Source organism: Cetorhinus maximus, chromosome 5 (assembly GCF_964194155.1).
Source record: "Cetorhinus maximus chromosome 5, sCetMax3.hap1.1, whole genome shotgun sequence".
Taxonomy (NCBI): Eukaryota; Metazoa; Chordata; class Chondrichthyes; order Lamniformes; family Cetorhinidae; genus Cetorhinus; species Cetorhinus maximus.
In genome coordinates, this window is record NC_135883.1 from 107,455,020 (window position 1) to 107,481,866 (window position 26,847).

Consider the following 26,847-nt stretch of genomic DNA (forward strand, 5'->3'; position numbering starts at 1 on the left):
AGGGAAATCTGCACCTATGGTTTATTTCATCATTTACTTTTGTAAAATCTGTGAAGAAAATAAAATTCATAGGTGTTAAAGGTGTAAATGCACACAATGCCATTAAAGAATACTGGGTGTGAAATTAATTAACATGTCATGAACTTTGCCTCTTTTTAACTCAGTTTATGCAAACTTTTATGAAGTTTATAAACCAAAAAATATTGTGCCTGTTGTCTGGGCAGAAAATGAAGCCGTGGTTCAATTTAGGAGGATGTTGTCCTGTGCCTGAATAGTGTTAAAAACAGTCAGATGCTATATTGGATCAGGCACTGTAATGGCACCCGTGATGTCTGCTTAAAACAGTCATTGGGCTTCTTAAATATGTTAATTAGGGAATTAATGCTGGTTTAGGGCTCAAACCTAAAATAAATGAGGCCAACAGAGCAATTTAGCATAATGTTGCTGCCAGTGGGCAATTTGCGTTCTTGCTTTTCTTAACATTGTGATCCCCATGGGGGAAACGTAAACCCAAATAACCAACTTTACCAAAGGACACTTTAAGAACAGAAATTATTTCATTATTTCAAGATTTCATTTTTTGTAACTTATCCTTTAAGATGAATCAGAACCAATGCAAGTTAAACATGAATAAACAGGAAAACAACACTTCAACTGGGAAGATAAATTTCACTTTACGTGGTTGATACAACAAAGATGCGACTTATGCAACCGTGAACATTCAGCAGGTATGGAATTACATAGCTACACAATATGCTGCTTTTTATTCACACGGGTAGGTCAAGAGTCCTATCTGGCAACAACTTTCAGCCTGAGTTTCATGGGTATGATTATCAACAGCAAGGTACACTTCTATGCACCTTCTCTCCCTTGGGTCACTACAGTCCTGATGGTGTCGTTCAGTTCCCCAGAATTACTTTTCAACCAACCAACCAATAACACCCTGGTTCTCGGTTTGGCCACTTCTGGTAAAACACCCAACGCTTTAGCGTCACAGAGTTATTCACACAGCCTTCCACATTTTAGCCAGCTCACACAGTGCCTCATAGGAACATAAGACTTAGGAGCAGGCATAGGCCATTTGGCCCTTTGAGCCTGCTCCCCCATTCAATAAGATCATGGCTGATGTGATTGTGGTCACAATTTCCCTTTCCTGCCTGGCACCCATCACCTTTGATTCTCTGTCTATCAAAAATTTGTCTAATTTTGCCTTGAATAAATTCAATGACCCATCCTCCACTGCTTTCTGGGGAAGAGAGTTCCACACACTAACAACCCTCTTAGAGTAAACATTTATCGTCATCTCAACCTTAAAAGGGAGACCTCTTATTCTTAAACTATCTCTAGTCTCCCCCACAAGTGGAAACATCCTCCAGGTATCTACCCTATCAAGTCCCCTCAGGATCTTATATGTTTTAATAAGACCATCTCACATTCCTTTAAACTCCAATGAGTATAGGCCTATCCTGGTCAACCTTTCTTCACAGGATAAGTCCTTCATCCAAGGAATGAACCTTCTCTGTACTGCTTCTAATGCAATTTTATCTTCTTTCAAATAAGGAGACCAAAACTGTACACACTATCCCAGATGTGATCTCACCAAGGCCCTGTACAGCTGCAATGAAACTTTCCTACTTTTATATTCCATTCATCTTGTAATAAATGCCAACATTCCATTTGCCTTCCTAATCACTTGGTTTACCTGCATACCAATTTTATTTGATTCATGTACCACGACACCCAGATCCCTCTGTACCACAGAGTTCTGCAATCTCTCTCCATTTAAATAGTATACTGCTTTTCTATTCTTCCTGCCAAAGTGAACAAGTTCACATTTCCCACATTATACTCCATCTGCCAAATTTTAGCCCACTTATTTAACCTGTCCATATCCCTTTGTAGACTCTCTACCTCCTCTTGGCAACTTACTTTCCTACCTATCTTTGTGTCATTGGCAAATTTAGCTACCATACATTCAGTCCCTTCATCTAAGTCATTGATATGGAATGTAAATAGTAGAGGCCTCAACACTTATCCCTGCATCATTCCACCAGGTATAGATTGTCAACCCGAAAAAGATCCATTCGTCCTGACTCTCTGCTTCCTGTTAGCTAACCAATCCTTTATTTGTGCTAATATGTTATTTCCTACACCATGTTCACTTATCTTGTGTAGTAACCTTTGATGTGACACCTTATCAAATACATTTTGGAAATACAAGTTTGGCACATCTACCAGTTCCCCTTTATCCACCTTGATTGTAACTTCCTACCGTAACTTTGTACCGCCCTCCCTCAGCTGATGAATCAGTGCTCCTCCATGTTGAACACCACTTGAAGGAAGAACTCAGGCTGGCAAGGGCACAGAATGTACTCTGAGTGGGGGACTTCAAAGTCCATCACCTCGGTAGCACCACTACAGGCCGAGCTGGCCAAGTCCTAAAGGATATAGATGCTAGACTGGGTCTTTGGCAGGTGGTGAAGGAAATAACAAGAGGGAAAAAACATACTGGACCTTGTCCTCACTAACCTGCCTGTTGCTGATGCTTCTGTGCATGACAATTTTGGTTGGAGTATCCACGGCACTGTCCTTGTAGAGACTATGTCCCCTCTTCACATTGAAGATACTCACCATCTTATTGTGTGGCACTACCAGTGCTAAATGGGATAGATTTCGAACAAACCAAGCAACTTAAAACTGGGCATCTATGAGATGCTGTGGACCATCAGCAGCAGCAGAATTGCACTCAACCACAATGTGTAAACTCATGACTTGACATATACCCCACTCTACCAATACCATCAAGCCAGGGATCAAGCCTGGTTCAATGAAGAGTGCAGGAGGGCATGCCAGGAATAGCATCAGGCATATCTAAAAATAAACCTGGTGAAGCTACAACACAGGACTACTTGCATGCCAAACAGCTTAAGCAGCACGCAACAGACAGAGCTAAGCGATCCCACAAACAATGGATCAGATCTAAGCTCTGCTGTCCTATCACATCCAGTCATGAATGGTGGAGGATAATTAAACAACTTACTGGAGGAGGAGTATCCACAAATATCCCCAGCTTCTACGATGGGGGAGCCCAGCCATCAGTGCAAAAGACAAGGTTGAAGCACTTGCAGCCATCCTCAATCAAAAGTGCCGAGTGGGTGATGCATCTCAGCCTCCACCTGAGGGCCACAGCATCACCGATGCCAGTCTTCAGACCATTCGATTCACTCCATGGGATATCAAGAAATGGCTGAAGGGGCACTAGATACTGCAAACGCTATGGGTTCCGACAACAGTCCGACAATAGTACTGAAGACCTGTGCTCCAATGTGGGAAATTGCCCAGGTATATTCTATCTACAATAAACTGGACAAATTAAACCTGGAAAATTACCTCCCCATGAGTCTACTCCCGATCAGCCGCTGAGACTGATGACCCGAACGGGAGAAAAATAGTGCTCGTTGTCATTGCGCACTCTCGCGATATTTCACTCGGCAGGTGTGTGCAAGCGGGGGCAGTGTGCGTGCCATCAATTAAGAGGCCTAGTAAGGCCCTTAGTCAATTAATTAAATAGAATTTTTCGCTGCCCGTCCAACCGTTCGGTTGACGGACGGACGAATAGTGCAAACGGCCTTTACATTTTTTGCGAAACCTCATCCACAGGCGGGATGAGGTTTTGACCAGTGATTAAAAAATAAATAAAAACTTTTAAAACTTGTTGTCAACATGACCCTACTCATGAGGGGTCACATGAGGGGACACGTTTTCCTTATTTTTCAATTGTTTATTTTTAATGTTAAAAATCTTCAGCTCCCTGAGGCAGCTCTGTGCCTTCAGGGAGCTTTCACTGAGCACACCCGTGTGCATGCGCTGACTTCTGTGCTCGCCTTCCCCACCCCCCCCCACCCCCCACCCCACACAGGCACGCTGAGTTATGCAACGTGCGATTCACACTGGCTGGCTGTTAATTGCTGGTTCAGTGCCCAAATCTGAAAGAAATGTTGCACACTTTTTCTCATACACTATAATTGTTGTACCCTTTGAAATTTAGCATTCTTGTGTCTGTCCGGATGAGTGCAAGATAGAAAGCTTTCTAACAGTACTAAAGTTATGTATGATCAAGCTTTCTAATCTTTCATCCAATTCAATAATAAATATTAACATTTGAGGCCCTAGAACAGATCCCTGGAGGAAAAAGCAACACTGGTTACATCTAGCCAATCAGAGTACATACCCTTTAACCCCATTCTTTGTCTCCTGTCAACTAGTTTCCAGCCTAACTCAAAAGTCAATCTCTAATTCTATGAATTCTCATTTTTACTAATAATGGGGAGAATTTTCGGCTCGGCGAGCAGGGGCGGGGCCCGCTTGCCGAGGTGTAATATGACGCGAGCTGGCATCGGGTGTGCGTCCTGACGTCACCATGCGTCCTTTAGATTTTCAGTTTGGGGGGGCGAGCAGCCAACTTGGCTGCATGCCCGCCGAATTGTCAAAGGCCTGTTAAGGCCATTAATTAACTAATTAAACCTATTGAGAAAGCTGCCCGTCCAAACTTAAGGTTGGTGGGCAGGCGAAGAGCCCAGGCAGCCTTCACATTTTTCATGGAACCTCATCCACGGGCAGGATGAGGTTTCATGAAGGACTTATAAATTAAATAAAGTTTTTCATTAAAGTTCATTGACATGTCCCAGCTCATGTGACAGTGTCACATGAGGGGACACATTTTAAAATTCTTTTTCTTCTTTATTAAAATTTTTCAAACTTAAAACTTATCTCCCTGAGGTACCTCCGTGCCTCAGGGAGATTTCTGCTAGCGCATTCTAGACTCAGGGAACCACGCCCCCGCCCGAACAGGGAGCGCACAGCGCTTCCGGGTGCGCAACACACTGGTCGGGCTGTAATTGGCCCGCACACGTAAAATGGCGGCGCGGACCTGATCGGAGGCGCTGATTGGGTTCGCGTCCGCCCCCGCCTGCCCCATACAGCCCCCCCAAAGGGAGGAAAATTCTCCCCAGTGTTTTGTTTGAAACCTTATTGAATGTCATCTGGAAGTCCATATAAATAACATCCATAGAAACTCCCTTATCTACCTAATTAGTGACCTCCTCAAAAAAATCAGCTTGGCTAGTCAGACCTGAATTACACTTAAGAAAGCTTTGCTGACATTCTCTGTTCAGCTCATAATTGTTTCATGCTCAGTCATCTTATACACCATGACAGATTCTAGTAGCTTCTATGCAACTGGTATTAAGCTGACATGCCTGTCGTTAGCTGATTTCTCTCCCACACCCTTCTTAAGTAATGGAAAAACACAACAAATCTAACTGCACAATCATGAGAGATTTGCAAGATTATAACTAACATTTCTTCTTCTAATAACATGAATTATAACCATCAGTTTCTAGAGACTTATCTGTCTTAAGTTCCATTATATTGTCCGTAGCCTTTTTTAAAAACTTTGATTAAGTCTAACAAATTCCTCCTCTTGATATATTTTTAGTTTCCCTCCTACCACCGGTATTTTATCCTCTTTCTTTAATGTGAAACTATATGCAAACAATACATTTAATAAATCTGCTATTAACTCCTTGTTCATTACAGTTACATCTGCACCTTGCTTAAATAGGACCACATCTCTTTCGCTCTTAATATATTGTTACCATTCAGAGATGGATAACTTTTTTTTAAGTGGTGAATTTGCCGGTGACCAACGGAAATAACTGAAGGACAATTTTTCACATTTTAAGACTTTTACCATAACAAACTAAAATTAACATAGACTAAACATTACTTAACAGGCAGCCAATATCCAAACTAAAGAAAAGTTACTTTCGCATTAACTAATTAACGCAATCGAAATATGATGTACTAAACGTTCTAACTTCACGCCATGCTCCTGGCAGATGCGTTGCGATAAAATCCCACATTAATCCCAGCTTTCCTGCAGGTTCGCCTTTCTCTGCCTTGCGAGATTAAATCTTCAGGTGTCCTTCAAAAATTGTTCCATTCAGTCTGAGTATTCTAGAAGCAACTTCCACGAGGAAGGCCCACCTCAGAGACTCCTTGTTCCTTAAATCTCAAAAAGTCCTGTCAGTCTTGTCCCCTACATTTTGAACAGCAGCTTTGACAAGCATTGTGCTTAGCTGCCAACACAAAAACAGTTCACCCTGCTCTTCACAGCGGTAGCTGCTGCTTCACCAGGCAGCAGCAATTCTTTTTTTCTCTCTCTCCCTTTGTGTCTACCTCCAAAAAGAACCTGTTCCCTTTTCCTGTGTCAAGATGTAAAAACTCTCTCTTGATTTTTTTGGTTTGTTTTGGTACGGGTTTCTTTCCCCGTGACAAGCAGGTCACGTGCCTCCGGACAGAGGTTTAGTATGACCCCCAGCCCCTCTCCAGGGCATGCTCTTTCACCTTGAATTAAAGAAGACATGTTAAAACATAACTGCTTAGTAAAATCCCACATTCGTAACAATATAATAAAAACTTATTATTTGCCTTTATGCTGCTTGCAAAATTTCTTTTGTGTTTCCTTTCGGGAACTTGTATCACTCCAAGTTCATTGATTCACTACCTTTCTTGACATTCATTTCAACTATTTTTTTGTTATACTGTGTCATTTTAGGACAAGGCAAAGACCTGTGTTGTGCTACTGCAGGGGAAGCATCTTGCTGCTGGTAGATGCAAACGTGTGTGCTTTGATGGTCCCTTGCTTTCTTTGCTGCTGCCCAAGGAACCATGAGGTAGGGTCTGCAGGGAATAAGTAACCAACTATTGTCCTTGTATCTCCCAAGGCTGTAAAAAGAAGCTACAGGTTGGGGCATGACCTCAAGTGCGCTCAGTCCAGGAAATTCTCCAGTAACTCTCTTTCAGAGTGGCATACAGAAAGCTTGTTTCTAGTATGATATATGTTCAATGTGGGTTGATACTCTTAGATTCTGCTGCTGACACAGGGGGAGATTAGGCACTTTGACTTTTCAACGCAAAACTGGCCTGTTCAAAAGGTGTTAGTTTTGGTATACATCCTTCCTCTACGTTATGTCTCAGTCATAAAGGTAGCTGAATGTGATTATTATTTGCCACCAAAGTGATATGATTGGGTCGATCATACTGTAACAATTGAATAAAGTATTTTCGTAAATTTTCTCAACCAATTAGAAGTCATGGATATTAGATAATCTAAGTTGAAGTTGTGTCCGTTATTCTCATATGATCAGCAGCGCAAAATTTAATATTCTCATAAAAGTTAATACAAATTGTATTACTTTCTTAAGAGAATGGGAAATCCAGGGCCTGAATTTTTCAGTTGGCATCTGGGGGCAGCCTCGACACACCAGCACGTAAAATGACAGCAATGATGTCAGGAGTGCGTTCCGATGTCATCATGCTGTCTTGCGATGTTTCGTTCGGTGGGCATGCGCCGGGGTCGGCTGCGTGCCCGCCGATAACTGATAGGCCTATTAAGGCCATTAACGAATTAATTAATGTCAATGTTTACGCTACCCGTCCAACCTTAAGGTTGGCGTCAGGCGAAAAGGCCAAGCGACCTTCACGTTTTTTAGGAAACCTCATCCACGAGCGGATGCAACCATTTACCTGGATGAGTGCGGCGCCAACAACATTCAAGAAACACATCCAAGACAAAGCAGCCTGCTTGATTGGCACCTCACCCACCATCTTAAATGTTCACTCCTTCCAGCACCAGCGCGCAGTGGGAGCAGTGTGTACCATCTATACGATGCACTGTAAAAACCTGCCAAGGAACCTTCAATAGCACCTTCCAAATTCATGACCTCTACCCCCTAGAAGAATAAAGGCAGCAGATGCATCAGTTGCCTTCTAAGTTGGTCACTACCCTGATTTGGAACTATATCACCATTCCTTCTCTTTTGCTGGGTCAAAATCTTGGGAATTCCTCCCTAAAAGCACTGTGGGTGTATCTACATTGTCTGGACTGCAGTGGCTCAAGAAGGCAGCTCACAACAAGGGCAATTAGGGATGGGCAACAAATGCTGGCCTTGTCAGTGATGCTTACATCTTGTGAACAAATAAAAAATGGTGCTCCCCACACCCACCATCCACACTTGATTTCCCCTTTCCCCTTCCCCAGCCTCCCAAGAACCACCCATCCCCCCTCACCCTGGCCTACCTGACTGACCCCGGTGATACACCACTCCCGACTTAACTTGCAGCCCGGCCTCCATATTGCTTCTCGTTGGGGAATGACCACAGTCCAAGAAGGGGCCACTGTTTCTGCTAGCACTGCCCAGACTGGAGACCTGCAGGCTATTGGATTGCCAGTAGCTCTCAGAGGCAGGACATCCTCCCAGACGGGGGCAGAAGTTATGACCTGAGCCACTTAACAGCCAGGCGGCCATAAAGTCAGGTTGTAGTTTGCCAGCCCTGTGGAGGTAGTCCTTGCCCCTGCCTTCTCAGCTGAGCATTGGGGCCAACACTTCCACAAAAAAAATCCAGCATTATGTCTTTATTCATCCATGGAATCTCATCAGCGTTTAGTTTTTTCTTTCCTTTTTGAAGAACAGGCTTTTGGTTCTCAAAACAGCTTTGAGTGCTGGAACAGTCAGAAATCCTTGAGGAGGAGAACTAAATTACAAATGATTTCACACAGACAAGAGGCTACAGAAGATTTTACACAATTCGGTTGAAAATGTGTACTGCCAGAGGACTGGTGGATAGCTAATGTAGTTCCTGTATTTAAAAAGGGGACTGAACATGTCCAGGGAAGAATAGACAAGTCAGTGGTAAGAAAAATAATGGAATCCTTACTAAAGGAGAGAATAGACGATCGTCCAGAAATGAGAAACACAATAATGAACAATCCGCCTGGATTTCAAAAGGGAAGATCTTGCTTGACCAACCTTATTCAAACTTTTGAGGAGCTAACAGAGAGAGAAGACAATAGTAATGTAGTAGATACAATTTATCAGAATTTTCAATAGGCCTTTGATAAAAGCTCCCATAAAAGACTAATGAATAAGGTCAGAGAATGCACAGCAAGGGGACAAATGGCAGATTGGATTGCTAGCTGGCTTCAAGACAGAAAGCAGAGAGTGTGCTCAAGTAAAGGGTAGTTACTCAGAATGGCAGAAGGTGGGAAGTGGTGTTCCACAAGGATAAATGCTGGGGAACACTGCTGTGATGGATCTTGGAGTACAAATACATCAATCACTAAAGGTTATGCTACAGGTTTGCAAGGCCGTAAAAAAAAACCAAGCTCTCGGCTTTATTTCTAGAGGGATAGAATTGAAAAGTAGGGAAGTTCTGCTAAACTTGTATTGAACCTTGGTCACACCACACTAAGAGTGCTGTGTGCAATTCTATTCACCATTTTATATGAAGGAGATAGAGGTGCTGGAGAGGGCACAGAGAACATTAACAAGTATGATACCAGAAATGTGTAGTTATACATATCAGGAAAGGGTCGACAGGCTGGATCTCTTTTCTCTTGAAAAAAGAAGGCTGAGGGGTGACCTCTTAGAGGTCTTTAAGTTATGAAATATTGTGATAGAGTGGTTAAGAGATAATGTTTCCTCTTGTGGAGAAGAACCTAACTAGGAACATAGGAATATAAGAACAGGAGTAGGCCATTCAGCCTGTCAAGCCTGCTCCACCATGGCTGATCGAACACTTCAATACCTTTTACCCACACTATCCCCATAAACCTTTATGTTATTGTTAATCAGGAATATATCAATCTCTACCTTAAACATACTCAATGACTGAGCTTCCCCAGTCTTTCGGAGTGGAGAATTCCAAAGATTCACAACCCTCTGAGTAAAGAAATTTCTCCCATCTTGGTCCTAAGTGGCTTCCCCTTATTTTGAAATTGTGTCCCCCGGTTCTAGACTCCCCAACCAGGGGAAACACCTTACCTTCATCTACCTGTCTATTCCTTTAAGTCTGTTGTAGGTTTCAATGAAATCACCTCTCATTCATTGAAACTCTAGAGAATACAGGCCCAGTTTCCCCAATCTCTCTTTATAAGACAATCCCTTGCGGTGCCCCACTAGTCACAGCCTGCCAGTGTGAGAATGATTCATTTTTTCCTTCTCTCTGTTTTCTGCCTGTTAGCCAATCTTTAATCCATGCCAGTATATTGCCTCCTATCCCCTGTGGGGGATTTTATCAAAAGCCTTCTGAAAATCCAAGTATACTACGTCCATTGACTCTCCTTTATCAATTTTGCTAGTAACATCCTCAAAAAACTCCAACAAGTTCATCAAACATGATTTCCCATTCACAAATCCATGCTGACTATGCCCAATCAGATCATGATTATCCAAGTATCCATTTATCACATCCTTTATAATAGATTCTAGCATTTTCCCTACAACTGATGTAAGGCTAACAGGTCTATAATTCCCTGTTTTCTCTCTCCCTCCCTTCTTAAGTAGTGGGGTGACATTTGCTACCTTCCAATCTTCAGGAACCATACCAGAATCTATAGAATTTAGGAAAATGATCACCAATGCATCCACTATCTCTATTGCAACCTTTCAGCACTCTGGGATGCAGATTATCAGGTCCCATGGACTTATCAACTTTCAGTCCCATTAATTTCTCCAATACAACCTTCTTACTTATACTAATTTCCTTCAACTCTTCATTCTCCCTAGTCCCTTGGATCTCTAAATCTGGGAGATTTCCTGTATCTTCCTCAGTGAAGACAGATACAAAGTAATCATTTAGCTTCTCTGTCGCTTCTCTATTCCCCGTTATGAATTCTCCTGACTCTATAATGGACCCACATTTATATTAGCCAAATGCTTCCTTTTTACATACCTATAGAAGCTTTAACAGTCCATTTTTATGTTTTTTGCTAGATTGCATTCATATTCTATTCTCCCTTTCTTTACGAGTTTCTTGGCCTTCTTTTGCTGTATTCTAAAAACCTCCCAATCCTCAGGTTTAGTACTATTTCTGGAAACTTTATGAGCCTTTTCTTTTAATCTTATACAATCCTTAACTTCCTTTGTCAGCCACGGTTGACTGACTTTTTTGAGGTTTTTGCACCTTGCACCTTGAACTAGAGGCCATCAATATGAAGTAGCCACCAAGAAATCTAATAGGAAATAAGAAGAAACTTATTTTCCCAAAGAGTGTTAAGAATGTGGAACTCACTACCACAGGTAGTGGTTGAAACATATAGTTTGGTGCATTAAAGGGAAAAACAGACAAGCATTTTAGGGAGAAACAAATAGATGGTTCTGATGGTAGAGTAGATAAACACTGGTATGGGCTTAACATTGAGTTCAACAACTTCAGACAATAAACTCTCTCCTCTATCCTCATCCCTTTTTAATCCCCTTCTTTCTACATTCATTTTTACTTTTTATCCACTTATTTTTATTTTTAAAAAATTTTTATTCATTTATCCATGGTTTTCTCCCCTTTCCCCCCTTCTATCCCATTTTCTATCCATTTTTCTGCACTCTGAACATTGTTTTAAATGTTTTCCATTGTTGATCTACATCATTGTTTGCCAATATTCTTGCCCATTTTATTTTCCCATTTTATTCTCAGCTGCTCAAAATCAGTTTTTCTCCAATCTATTAACCTGGTTTTTCTTCTACTTATGTCCTTCTCAATTATCATCTTAAAGCATTTTACATTACGATCACTATTGCTTAGGTGTTCTGCTACTTTTACTCTCTAACTTGCTCTGGCTCATTCCCCATTACTAGATTTTCTCTTGTTGGGCTTTTTGCACATTGGGTTAGGAGTCCTATACACATTGTAGAAACTCCGTTCCCTTATATCCTCTTCTGTCCAATTAATATCAGGATTGTTGAAATTCCCGGTGATCATTATCCTATGATTTTTTTGCTCAATTCCTTCATTTATCTGCTTATTTCTCCCTCCACTTCCCTTCCTCTATTCGGTGGCCTATAGACACCCATCAGTGTGAGCGATCCTTCATTATCTTTTATCCTTATCCATATGGATTCTATTTTTGTCTCGCTGAAAGCTACGTTCTTTTTTCTCTGATGCCATTGTTATCCTGAATAAGTATATCTGCTCCACCTACCCTTTTCCCCTCTATATCTTTTCTAAATATTTTATATCCTACAATGTTTAATTCCAATTCTAATTTTTCTGTGACCATGTACCAGTAGTCCCTACCAAGTCTGTTTCCCCTCAGCATATGATTGCCTCCAGCTCCCCTGTTTTATTATGGACACTATGTGCATTGAAATACAGACAGTGTAACTCATTTTTATTAGGATTTCCTCCTGCTTTATGTTGAACCATCTTTTAGATGTCTGTTCTGTAACCCTACTTACTTTACTTTACTCCCTTCCTTACTTTATTCGTTCCTATGTTCTTTTTTGTTGTTCGGTTTACATTTATGCTGCTTACACTTCTTTAGATCCCTCCCTCCATTTTACTAATTTAAAGCCTTTGCCGCTTCTCTATTTACCAATTCTGCTAGGACATGGTCCCACCCCAATTCAGGTGGAGCCTGTCCCAATTAGTACAGCTCCTTCCTGTCCCATGAAAAGGAACCCCTATTTTCCATGCCAGCCCTTTGGACACATTTTGATTCTTCTGATCTGTCTGCTTCTATGCCAGTTTGCACATGCTGTAGTCAGTAACAGAGATTATTACACTCAAGGTCCTGCCCTTTAATTCAAAGTGTAACCCCTGATACTCTTTCAGCAAGACCTCCTTCCTGTTCCTCTCTATGTCATTTTTGACCTCATGTTGAAGTGCACAAAATTCTTACAGGGCTCGACAGGGTAGATGCAGGAAGGTTTTTTTTCCCCTGGTTGGGGGATCTAGAACAAGGGGACACAGACTCAGAGTAAGAGCTAGACCATTAAGACTGAGATGAGGGGGAATTTCTTCAGTCAGAGGTCGATGAATCTTTGGAATTCTCTACCCCAGAGGGCTGCGGAGGCTCAGTCATAGAGTATGTTCAAAGCAAAGGTTGATAGATTTCTAGATACCAATGACATCAAGAGATGCGTGGATAGTGCAGAAATATGGCATTGAGGTGGACAATCAGCCATGATTTAGTTGAAAGGTGAAGCAGGCTCGAGGGGCTGAATAGCCTATTCCTGCTCCTATGTTCCTATCTTTCCAACATGAATCGCAACATCTGGATTTACCCAATCCCTTTCCAAGTTCCTTTCCAACCGCCGTGAGATATCCTTTACTCTGGCATGGGTAGGCAACATACTGCTTTGGAATTCTTGTTCTTGGCTGCAGAGGAAGCAATCTAGCCCCATAATTATAGAGTCCCTTCTTACCACCACATTTTTATTCTGCTGTCCACAACTTCCACACCCCGGACTGCCTTCTGAGCCATGGTGCCTTGGTCTGCATTGTGGCTGTCCACCCTGCAGTCTTTCTCTTTGTCTTCACAGGTAGAGGGTACATTGTACCTGTTGGATCAGTGTCTGTGGGACCTCCTTCTAAACTTCTCCTGATTTCCCAACAGTCACACCCTCCCTTCCTTGAACCAGTGTTTGGATAAAACTGTCCAGAAATTCCTCCCTCTCAATTATCTATTGGAGTGTCTCCAACTCACGCTCCAGTTCAATGACTCTGAGCCGAAGAGATTCGAGATGGAGACATTTGCTGCAGAAGTGTTTGCTCGGGACAGCTTTGCTGTCCACAAATTCCCACATTCTGCAGTCCAGACACACAATCTTCTCTGCCATATCTTAGACTAGCCTTACTTTATTTATTTAAATAGTTAAAGTTTTTTATACAGTGATTATTTGTAGTTATAATTGTGGTCCTTTGATACTAAGATTTAGACCACCATTCATCCTCATCTGCTGCTTTCCTCCCTTCCCCTAATCCACCAAGTCAAATTTCCCACGATCATAATCCCTGAATCAACATCTTTCTCCAGTTTCTCTCACAATGAGGTCAGAGGAGTAGTTGACCTAGCCACACAAAGGCTGTAACAGGTATGAGGGCAATAGGGGGATGCAGCAGAGGGCAAGCTCTGTGTGATTCTTAAGTTGGAGCCAAGCTCCTCTGTGCTCCTTGACAGTGACAGAAGGATGTCTGGCAGATCAGCCAATGGACCCAGCATTTTGGTTTTGACCTCCAGAACAATCTTCTCCCAATACTTTCAGAGGGCATCCTTTGAGGATCTCCTGGCCCCCAGTGGAGCTAGGGTTTGGGATTTTCAATCTCCCGTGGGATACAGAACAGGAGTGGGTGCATTTTGAGAATACCTCTCAAGGATGTTATGTCAGTGTCCCGACACCTCTGGGACCCACTGGAATTTTCAAAGCGAGGGCAGGGCGGAAAGTCAGAACCCGCTTGGCTCCAATTAATTGTCTGCTAAGCGCCTTAAGGAGTGTGCTAAGATGCCCAAGAGGAGGCCATCAGGAGAGCCTGATGCATGATAGTGCACAGATGTCAGATTCAATGAGGGGAGCAATTAAGTGATTTTTTTTTTTATCTTGAGAAACTTTTGGCACTAGAAGATTTTGTACCTGATTGGGCACAGTAGCTTTCATTGTGCTGTTTGACCACTTTTGTGGTCAGTGAGGCTGCTGTCTCTCCGAGGTGCTGCCTGCTCCCTCCTGTAGGGCAGCAGCTGGCCCCATGGTGGCTGCCGGCTGCCTTTGCTGCTCATGTTCTGCAAGCAGTTCTCGCCTCCTAGTAATGGTCAACACCACTAATTGGGCGCCAAGCTCACTGCCAGCCCAATGAGGGCATTTACATTTTAAAATTGAAAGGTGAGAGGGATGCCAATGCAGTGCCAGGTTGGGACCTGGAAATTATTTGGGCATCGTGTACCCAAATCTGCAATAAAAATCAAGTCCACGGTGTCTCTCCTGTTAACCTCCACCACTAAGGGTTCCACTTCCAGTCCATCCGTGAACCTGGAGCCCTCCATCTGCCATGGTTTTCCACTTTCTTTGTTTATGTGATATTAAGGAATGCCAGAAGGTACTGGACTTCATCCTCACTAACCTGCCTGCCACAGATGCATCTGTCCATGACAATATCGGTAGGAGCGACCACCACACAGTCATTGTGGAGATGAAGTTCTGTCTTCAGATTCAGGATACACTCCATCATGTTCTGTGGCACTACCACCATGGTGAATGGGATAGATTTCGAACAGCTCTAGCAACTCAAGACTGGGCATCCATGAGGCACTGTGGGCCATCAGCAGCAGCAGTATTTTACTCAAACACAATCTGTAACCTCATGGCCCGGCATAACCCCCACTCTACCATTAACATCAAGCCAGGGGATCAACACTGGTTCAATGAAGAGTGTAGGAGGGCATGCCAGGAGAAGCACCAGGTTTACCTGAAAATGAGGTGTCAACCTGATGAAGCTATAACACAGGACTGCTTGCGTGCCAAACAGCATAAGCAGCAAGTGATAGACAGAGCTAAGTGATCTCACAACCAACGGATCAGATCTAAGCTCTGCAATCCTGCCACATCCAGTAGTGAATGGTGGTGGACAATTAAACAACTGACTGGAGGAGGAGGCTCCACAAATATCCCCAACCTCAATGATGAAGGAGCCCAGCAAATTAGTGCACAAGATAAGGATGAAGCATTTGCTACAATCTTCAGCCAGAAGTGCCGAGTGGATGATCCAGCATCACAGGTGCCAGTCTTCAGCCAATTTGATTCACTCCACATGTTACCAAGATACAGCTGAAGGCACTAGATACTGCAAAGGCTATGGGCCCTGAAAATATTCCGGCAATAGTACTGAAGACTTGTGCTCCATAACCTGCTGTGCCCCTAGCCAAGCTGTTCCAGTACTTAACAACACTGGCATCTACCCGGCTATGTGGAAAATTGCCCAGGTATGCCCTGTACACAAAAAGCAGGACAAATCCAACTCGTACAATTACTGCCCCATCAGTCTACTGTTGATCATCAGTAAAGTAATGGAAGGGGTCATCAACCGTGCTATCAAGCGGCACTTGCTTAGCAATAACCTGCTCACTGATGCCCAGTTTGCATTCCACCAGGGTCACTCATCTCCTGACCTCATTACAGCCTTGGTTCAAACATGGACAAAAGAGTTGAACTCCCGAGGTGACAAGAGAGTGACAGCCCTTGACATCAAGGCAGCATTCAACCGAGTGTGGCATCAAGGATTAACTCACCTCCTGACTCCCCAAAGACTGTCCACCATCTACAAGGTACAAGTCAGGAGTGTGATGGAATACTCCCCACTCCCCTGCCTGGATGAGTGCAGCTCCCACAAGACCCAAGAAGTTTGACACCATCCAGGACAAAGCAGCCCGCTTGATCGGCACCACATCCACAAACATTCACTCTGTCCACCACCGATTACAGTATCAGCAATGTGTACCGCCTACAAGATACACGGCAGGAATTCACCAAGGCTCCTTCAACAGCACCTTCCAAACCCGTGACCACTACCATCTAGAAGGACAAGGACAGCAGATACACGGGAACACCACCACCTGGAAGTTCCCCTCCAAGTCACTCACCACCCTGAATTGGAAATATATCTCCGTTCCTTCACTGTCGCTGAATCAAAATCCTGGAACTCCCTTCCTAACAGCACTGTGGGTGTACCTACACAACATGGCTGCAGCGATTCAAGAAGGCAGTTCACCATCACCTTCTCAAGGGCAACCAGGTATGGGCAATAAATGCTGGCCCAGCCAGCGAAGCCCACATCCTGTGAATGAATTGAAAATAACACAATTGTTATGGATCCTGACAACATTCTGGCTGTTGTGCTGAAGACTGGTGCTCCAGAACTAGCTGTGCCCTTAGCCAAGCGGTACCAGTACAATTAAAATACTGGCATCGACCCAGCAATGTGCAGAATTGCCTAGGTATGTCCTGTCCACAGGAAAATGGGACAAAGTCAATTGGCCAATTACCATCAGTCTACTCTTAATCATCAGCAAAGTGATGGGAGGAGTCATTGACAGCACTGCCAAGCTTATACGGCAATAACCTGCTCACCAATGCTCTGTTTGGGTTCCACCACAGCTCCTGACTTCATTACAGCCTTGGTCCAAACGTGGACAACAGAGATGAACTGAAGAGGTGAGGTGACAGTGACTGTCCTTGGCATCAAGGCAGCAGTTGACCGAGTAAGTGTGACATCAATAATCCCTTGCAAAATTGGAGTCAATGAGAATAAGGTGGGAAACACTCCACTGAAAACATACCTAGCATAAAGGAAGTTGGTTGTGGTTGTTAGGTGCCAATATCTCAGACTAGGAGATCGCTGCAGAAGGTCATCAGGGTAGTGTCCAAGTCCAACCATCTTTAACTGCTTCACCAATGACCTTCCCTCCATCATAAAGTCATTGGGAATATGATGCAGTGGCATGAATGGAAACATGCAAACATATATATGAACATATGAACTAAGAGAAGGAGTAGGCCATTTGGCCCTTCAGGCCTGCTCTGCCATTCAATAAGGTCATGGCTGATCTGATTGTAACCTCCTGCCTACCCTCAATAACCTTTCACCTCCTTGTTAATCAAGAATAGATGGGGTGACAGTGATGATGGAAGATGTTGTAATAGTGAAAAGAGAGGATTTCCTTGAGGGGCAAAGGACAGAGCCAATTTGGTTAGAGTTGGGAAGCAAACAGGGTACGATCTATGACTTCACTATTTGAGATATCTTATAGGCCCCCGAGGATAGAGGAACAAATCTGCAGGGAAATTACAGAGGTGTGGAAGAACTAAGTACTAGCTTGATGGTACTAGAGGACTTTAATTACCCAAATATCAGTTTGGATAATGTTAGAGTGAAGGGTAAGGATGGGGAGCAATCTCTGAAATGTGGTCTGGAGCATTTCCTTGATCAGTATTGTCATGTACCAACTAGAAAGGAGGCAAAGCTGGATCTGGTGCTCAGAAATAAGGTGGGCCTAGTATCTTGGGAGAATATTTAGGTAAGAGTGATCATCGTAAGGTTAAAATTGGTAATAGAGCAGGGCAAGGAACAATCAAATATAGTGCTTCTAAAGCAGAAGAGCGCTAATTCCAATGTGATGAAAAGGGATTTGGCCAGGGTAAAATGGAACCAGAAATTGGCAGGAGAAACTATAATGGGACAATGTGTGGTCTTTAAGGAAGAGATGCTTCAGGTACAGGCTGGGTATTTTCCAACAAGGGCAAAAGGTAAGGAAGCCAAAAAAAGGGCTCCTTGTATGATGAGGGAGATTAAGATTGTCAAAAAAGGGTGGTGTATGATGCATATCAGGTGAGTGCTTCAAGTGAAAACCAGGTCATATACAATAGGCTGAGAGGGGAGGTGAAGAGAAAAATAAGACTGGCAAAGAGAGAGTATAAGAATAGAATGGCAGTCAACATAAGAGGGAACCCAGAAATCTTCTACCAGCATGTAAATAGTAAGTATGTAGTAAGAGGTGAAGTTGGTCCTATTAGGGCATCAATGAGGCACTATGAGCCATCAGCAGCAGTAGAAATATATCCAACCACATTGTGTAACCTCATGGCCCAGAACATCTCTCACTCTACCTTTACCACCAAGCCAGGGAATCAACCCTGGTTCAATGAAGAGTGCAGGAGGGCATGCCAAGAGCAGCACCAGGCATACCTAAAAATGAGGTGGTAACCTGGTGAAGCTACAACTTACTGGAGGAGGAGACTCCACAAATATTTCCAACCTCAGTGATGATGTAGCCCAGAACATCAGTGCAAAAGGCAAGGCTGAAGTATTTGTAACCATCTTCGGCCAGAAGTGTCAAGTAGATAATCCATCTCAGCCTCCTCCTGAGGTGCCTAGCATCATAGATGCCAGTCTTCAGCCAATTTGATTAACTCCACATGATATAAAGAAATGGCTGAAGGCACTGGGTACTGCAAAAAGCTATGGGCCCTGACAATATTCTGGCAATAATACTGAAGACTTGTGACCCAGAACTAGCCAGGCCCCTAGCCAAGCTGTTCCAGTACAACTACACCACTGGCATCTACCCTGCAATGTGGAAAATTGCCCAGGTATGCTCTGTCCACAAAAAGCAGGACAAATCCAACCCGGCCAATTCCTGCCCCATCAGTCTACTCTCGATCATCAGTAAAGTGATGGAAGGGGTGATCAACAGTGCTATTAAGTGGCACTAGCTTAGCAATAACCTGCTCACTGATGCTCAGTTTGGGTTCTGTCAGGGTCACTCAGCTCCTGACCTCACCACAGCCTTGGTTAAAACATGGACAAAAGAGCAGAACGCAAGAGATGAGGTGATAGTTACTGCCCTTGACATCAAGGCAGCATCTGATCGAGTGTGGCATCATGGAGCCCTAGCAAAACTGAAGTCAATGAGAATCAGGGTGAAAGCTCTCCACTGGTTGGACTCATACCTAGCACAAAGGAAGATGATTACCTCCAACAACTCACAACCATCTTAGTCCTGGGACATTGCTGCAGGAGTTCCTCAGGGCAGCGTCCTATGCCCAACCATCTTCAGGTGATTCATCAATGACCTTCCCTCCATCATTAAGTCAGAAGTGGGGATATTCGCAGTTGATTGCACAATGATCAGCACCATTCATGACTTCTCAGATACTAATGCAGTCCATGTCCATATGTAGTAAGACCTGGACAACATTTTGGCTTGGGCTGATAAGTAGCAAGTAACATTCACATCACAGGCAATGACCTTCTCCAAATAATCTATAAATAATCTAACCATCTCCCCTTGACATTCAATGGCATTACAATCAATCCCACCATCAATATCCTGGGGGTTACCATTGACCAGAAACTTAAATGAACTAGCAGTATAAATACTGTGGCTACAGGAGTAGGTCAGGGGCTGTGAATTCTATGGCAAGTAACTCACCTCCTAACTCCCCAAAGCCTGTCCACCATCTACAAGGCACAAGTCAGGAGTGTGATGGACTTGCATGGATGAGTGTGACTCCAGTGAAGAAGCTAGACAAAATCCAGGGCAAAGGAGGCTGCTTGATTTGCGCCCCATCCACCACCAAAAACATTAATTCCCTCCACTGTTGATGCACAGTGGCAGCAGTGTATATCATCTGCATGATACACTTCAGCAACTCACCAAGGCTCCTTTGACAGCAGCTTCCATCTGGTGAGTACTACCACCTAGAAAGGCAAGGGCAGCAGATGCGTGGGAACACTACCACCTGGAAGTTCTCCTCCAAGTCACACACTGTCCTGCTTGGAACTATATTGCACCTTCTTAACTATCACTGGGTCACAATGCTGGAACTCCCTTCCAAACAGCATTGTAGGCATACCAACAGCAGGTGGATTGCAGTTGTTCAAGATAAGGTAGCTCACCACCACCTTCTCAAGGGCAGTTAGGGACGAGCAACAAATGCTGGCCTAGCCAGCGACACACATCCCATGAAAGAATTTTTAAATACTGTACTGCACTCGCATATTTACCCCTCTAATGCACAGCTGGTCTTTTTATAAACTGGCTGCAGCCTGGTGGGTCACTGTTCTATATGTGCTTAGACTAATGGTGACATGTTGGCTCAGGCAGAAAAGTAATGTTACAGCATAGTTCCACCACTAACATAAGGTGCTGCTATTGGAATGTCAGAGGAACCAGAGGCAACTGGGCATAACTTGCTAAAAATAAACATCATTTAGGTAGTGTGTAAGTGAATCATACAGACCTGGAAGGTCCCAGATTGCATACCCGTATGCACTGATTTTAGTCAGCTTGGCAGATGTAGACTATATTTAATGTTCAGGGCTGGACCCATGGATTATTACTTCAGCATGAGTCAGCACCTTTAGGAGCAGAATACGGAAGTTTAGAAAAAGAAAAGAAAAAAATGAAATATAAAAGGTGGTTTCAGGTTAGCACAGTGGGTTACATCATGGCACCTGCACCTTTGAGTTGGATTGATTGAATGAAATTCTCTTTGCTGACTGTATGCATTCTGGGCAGCATCAATCCAGTTTGTGGATTTGCATGTACACAGCAGAAAGCTACCCACAGTTTGCTGCATGTTGCCACAAATTGGCAATCTTACTCAATGAGACCAGAAAGGTACTAGTTTTGGAAGGAAATGTTATGCTGGTTCTGCTAAGGGTACTCCTGAGTTTGGATTGAGGTACATTTGTGATAAGACTCAATAGAGTTTTTCTCTCTTTTTAGCTCTCTTTCCAGCAATAATGAGAGAGCTGAGCATGCCTGATGCTGATATAGTTGACGGATATAAAATATTTTATTCTCTAATCAGCATCCCTCAACTTCAGAGCACAGAAATCACCCAAAATTAAAGAGCAACGTAAAAGCTGAGAGCATATTTTTCGTAACTGTATTTCTTACTTCTATTCACAGCATTAAGGATTGGATTTATTTTTGCATTCTGCTTTCGAATCAGGATGTTTAAGGAGGCTTGCCTCTTTTAGTTTTCTTTTATTTGTTAAGGTCACTCTGGCCAGAATTTTATGTTCTTGGAGCGGGGATGCGGTGGACTCGAACTGGTGTGAAATTGCGCAAGCAGATGTCGGGCGGGCGTCCCAACATCTTCATTCCATCGTGCGATATTACGGGAGCCCAGCCATCCTCTGTTTAACTGAAACTTGATCGAGTGCAGGATAAAAGTCAACCATAGCCGTGGCAATTTGAGTAGGTAAGAGTTTAGGTGTGAGTTGGTTGGAGGTGGTTTTCTGACAGCCCATTGCATTTCCTTTGCTTTCTGGAGGAATCTTTGGCTTACAAGCTTTCTTCGAGGCTTTCTGCTGGGTGCACCCTTCAGTGCACTCTCCTGTGCAGTCTGTATTCCAGCAAATAGGGATTGTCTACTCCGCTGGAGGGATCTCCTCTGAAGAGGAGGAGAGGGCCAGGAGGGAGAGGAGGCCAGGTGCCTGCAGGCAGCATCCCAGAGAGTGACCTGTGGGAAGACAGGTGCAGCCAGAGGGTGTGCAGGGCCAACAGGATGTACAAGGCAGAAGGGTCTACAGAAGACGCCATTGTCCTGCAGCCAGAGTTTACAGGCAGATCTCTAGCTACCTGAACATGTCAGAGGTCAAGTGCTGAACAAGGCTCCACCTCGCCATCCATATGTCAGATCATTGAACTAGAGATTGGCCTCAAACTGTGTAGGTGGCCACTCTATGCCAATAGCTCTTAAGGTGACAGTGGCCCTGAACTTTTTCGCCTCCGGTTCTTTCCAAAGGTCAATGGGAGATCTATGTGGTGTTTCCCCATCTGCTGCCCACAGCTGTGTCAAGCTGGTCACTGACACCCTGTTTCAATGGGTCAAGAACTTAATTCATTTCTGGACCGATGAAGTCAGCCAGGCTGAGCAAGCCAGAGGCTTTGCTGCAATTGCTGCATTCCCCAGCGCCCAGGGTACTATGGAATTGCACACATGTGGCCATAAAGGCGCCAGCGGGTGAGTCGGGTGCCTTCGTCAACAGGAAGAGGTTCCAATCTATGAATGTCCAGGTTATTTGCGACCACAAGACTCGGATATTGCAGGTCTGTGCCAGGTACCCTGGCACCCTGATACGTACATCCTGTGACACTCTCAGGTGCTAATGTTCTTCGTCACTCCAGCTCAGTTGGATGGCTGGCTCCCGGGTGATAAAGACTATCCCTGAAAAGGTGGCTCATGACGCCACTTCGACACCCAAGGACAAAATCGGAGGAGAAGTACAATAGAAGTCACACCTCTACAAGGGTGGCAATTAAAAAGACCATTGAGTTGCTCAAGATAAGGTTCCACTGCCTGGACTGGTCAGGGGGAGCAATTCAATATCCTCCAGAGCACATCTCGCTTATTGTCGTGCAGAGCTCTGCCAAGGGGGGATCCATTGGAGGATGAAGTCAGTGAGGCAGTTCCCCAGGCCACAGAGGGCATCTCATGTGATGGGTCTGAGGGGGAGCTGGAGGAGGCCCAGGGTGAGGACGTGGATGCTGAAGTGAGGAACCTTCTGGTAGGCAGGGAGACCAGGGAGGCCTTGATTCTCCATTCTTTCAGCCAGGCATCCGAGGCATGCCTTGAAAGTGAGGGCAAAGGTGACGCCTCCTTACTGAACATTCCTGATAAGGCCATCCTATGGCTCTTAAGTCAATGAACTACCTCTGAAGTAAAGTTTAAACTCTTCCCATCTGTCACTCCCATACCTATGAGAAACATAAAGCACATTCAGGCCATGACACATATGAAACCTTTAAATGGTGGTACGGTTAACAAAATTTGTACATAGAACACATTTCAACTGAAGTAATATCACCTATGACAACACCTCTTGGATTTATAGTTCCTTAAACTTCTGCTTGTGAGTGTTTTGTCTTGCTGCACACCCCCCTTGTTGGCAGCAGCATTGGAGGCAGCCTGCTGACTGTGATATCCTGTTGGCCCTGACGATCTTGGCGAACGTCCTCTGGCCGGCAGAACATCCTTTGGATGTTGCCGCTCTGGGCACTCTCTGCCTGTGCCAGCTCCTCATGTGAGTGTGAAGTCCCCTGCACAATACCATCTGAACCGATGCACTATTGCCCACCCATGTGCCTGTGTCTGCGCCAGTGCTTGGTTCGGAGAGAGGATGTGATGTGTGCACATCTGTCCGCGGCTCCTCCTCGGATGTCATAGGAGAGTCCTTCGGGTTCTCTCAGGCATCATGAGAATGGTGCATCAGAGGGAAGAAGAGAATATGTCACTTAGTTACATTGCACCAAAGTGACTGTGCATACTCAACAGTTGCTTGTCACAATGGACAACTGCCTCACTCAGGCATTGTGATTGGACGAGAATGGGGACTCTTGATTAGAACTTTTCATTGGGTATGCCACGATCCTACAGCTCTTACATACTTACCCACTCTCTCACCTGTCCACTGGACTGTTACCTTCATCCGAATCCCCTGCCTCTCCGTGACCTGTGAACCTTGATCCATGCTTGCATTCCATATCCAGGGTGTCCATCTCAAGCTTTGAGAGGTGGCTTCTCTTTCCCTGTATGGACAAAAGTGCATTCATTAGCCCACCCTTACCTGCCACACCATACCAGCCTCACAATCATCTGCCCTCCCCCCGCAAGAGACCCAGGTTGAAGTGCCCATCAGATTGGTACACCTCCCTTGTACACACCCAAAGCAAGCAGGCACATCTTGGCCAACACAGGGGTATGTGCCATTTGGCATTCTGCATCTCACTCCCCTGAGTACCACAAAGAAAGGCCACCCTTTCCATACAACGTTCCATGCCGAATCAGTACTTACCCTTGCAGAGTGCAGGAGACCATTGAACCTTGTCCAGCACTGGATCCATGCATGGTGCACAATATCACACTCACTCACCTGGTGTTATGTTCTATCATAGGGCCGCTTTGCTCGTGAACCGGTTGCACGCTTAGCTGTCAACAGATGAGTCGATTACAATATACTGCAGATGCAGAGACCAATATGAAATGAAGCACATGCTATTTATTTACACAAACAACGGAGCATTAACACGATGTGTGCTTCTCCAACCAGACCCTATTCTAGATTAACATTTACAATGGTAGCCCACCCTACACAGCTATTGGGTGTTACAGTAACGTGGTCAATCTCCTCACATTCTCTTCAAGGTGTATTACACCTCAGATTACCAAATCCCTCCTTCTTTACTTGAAAGTACAGCTACAATATATTAACTATATACATAAATAAACTGTTTACAAATTCAGTCTCTCAGGAGGCTTTTTCAAACGTGTTGACCATCGTAGTTCTACGACTTCAGATGGTTTATCTGAGGCCTCCCTCTCAGAAGTTATCTGTTCACTAGGCTTCCCAATAGGAGCCTGTAAGTTTGCCTATTCGTCTCCCTCAGGCTCAACAGGTCCTACGGGTACTTCCAAAGCAAGAGGAGTTCCATCTACCTGTGGTGTAGACTCCAATGGGAATGTTGGCGTACTTTTTCTTGTGGATCTGTTTCCCTTTTCCTAAGATGATCTACATGTCTCCTGATTATCCAACTTTCAATCGATTTATGGTAGGACAGGGGTCCTGTCACTGCACTGACTTCACTTGATAGCCATTTAGGCCCATCTCCAAAGTTCTTTGCAAAGACTGCTTCTCCTACAGTGAAGTTTCTTTCATGACTGTGGTAATCATGTTAATTTTTCTGGGCCTCTTGACTTCTCTCTACCCTCCCCTCTAAATTTGGCCATATGAGGCTTAACCGTGTCCTGAGACATCTCTTCATTAATAACACTGTGGGGGCAATATCAGTGGTCGTGTGTGGCGTAGTCCTATAGCTGAGCAGGAAATATGATAACTTTGTTGCTATAGAGTCTCCTTCTCATCCTTTCATTCCAGCTTTGAAGGTCTGGATTGCCCTTTCAGCCAACCCATTGGATGCAGGGTGGTATGGTGAGGTCTTGACATGTGTTATGCCATTGAGAGTCGTAAATCTTTCGAATTCCCCACTAGTGAATGCTGTTCCATTATCAGACACTATTATCTCTGGTAGACTGTATGGCAAAACTCTGACACAATCTGTCTATAGTGGCGGCAGATGTGGGTGATCTTACCTCATATACATTCATCCATTTGGAATGAGCATCGATAATTAAGAGAAACATTGTGCCCAAAAAAGGCCCCATGTTATTAACATGGAGGCAGACCCATGGCCCTCCTGGCCATTCCCAGGGATGCAATGCAGCAGAAGGGGGCAATTTCTGGACCTTTGGCACTGCATGCAGCTCTTGACCATGTTTTTGATTTCAGTGTCCATCCCTGGCCACCAGAAGTAGCTGCGCACCAACATTTTCATTATGGAAATGTTGGGATGAGCGCTATGCAATTCTATCAATAATGGCTGTCTTCCTCTGGGAGGCACAGTGACTCTCGCTCCCCACAGTAAGATGCCATCCTGGCAGATGAGCTCGTATCTCCTGTTAAAATAGGGCTTCATTTCATCCGAATTAGGCTCGTTAGACCATCCCTGCAAGACTTGTTCCCTGATGTGAGACAAAACTGGATCGCGGTCTGTCCATTCGCTGATCTGTTTGGCATTTACTGATGATGAATCCAGAAAGTTTAATAACAGGGCAAGTTCTTGAGGGATGGGGATGTTCACATTGCTGTCCTTCAGGGGTAATCGGCTCAGCGCATCGGCATTGGCAATCTGGCTTCCCGGTCGGTGGATAAAAGTATATTCGTAAGCAGCTAGAATCAGTGCCCATATTTGGATGCAGGCCGAGTCGAATGCGGGTATTGGCTTATCTTCCCCAAACAAGCCTAGTAGTGGCTTGTGATCGATTACAATGGTGAAGTGGTGAGCATGGATGTATTGGTGGAATTTCTTAATGCCAAATACAATGGATAAGCCTTCTTTCTCTATTTGTGAGTATCTTTGTTCCGCCACAGAGTGTTCTTCATACGTAGTCAATGGGCTGTTCGGAGCCATCTGCCATTTGGTGGGGGAGTACTGCCCCTACTCCATAAAGGGATGCATCGCAGGTTAAATTCAATTCTTTCTTTGGGTTGAAGGGCCGATGAATGTAGTAACTGCTTTTCTGTCATAAAAGCCTTGGCTTGCCAAGTCCACCTGTGGTTTTTCTTGAGTAACCCAGATAATGGCGCCAGTACTGTTGAGAAATTTGGGAGAAGATGACCGTAGTAGTTAACAATTCTCAAGAAGGACTTGAGCTCTATGGCATTTGTTGGGGCTGGTACCTCATGAATAGCGCTCACCTTGTCTTCTACTGGGTGAATGCCCTGTAAGTCCACCGTATGACCCAGGTAAACTACTCCTTTCGCTTGGAAGACACTTTTTTCTCTTTACAAGCATATTCAAGCCTGTGAGAAACGCTTCAATACCTCATCCAAGTTAGCCAGGTGTTCTTCACCAGTTAGTCCTGTCACTAGGACATCATCCAGATA

General features: G+C 44.3%; 1 long non-coding RNA gene across 3 annotated transcripts in view; it reads left to right on the top strand.

Moving 5' to 3' along the window:
* The window catches only part of LOC144680338 (uncharacterized), a 590,442-nt gene that overhangs the window by 230,128 nt on the left and 333,467 nt on the right, over positions 1-26,847 (top strand). The gene's annotated exons all lie outside the window — the stretch shown is intronic.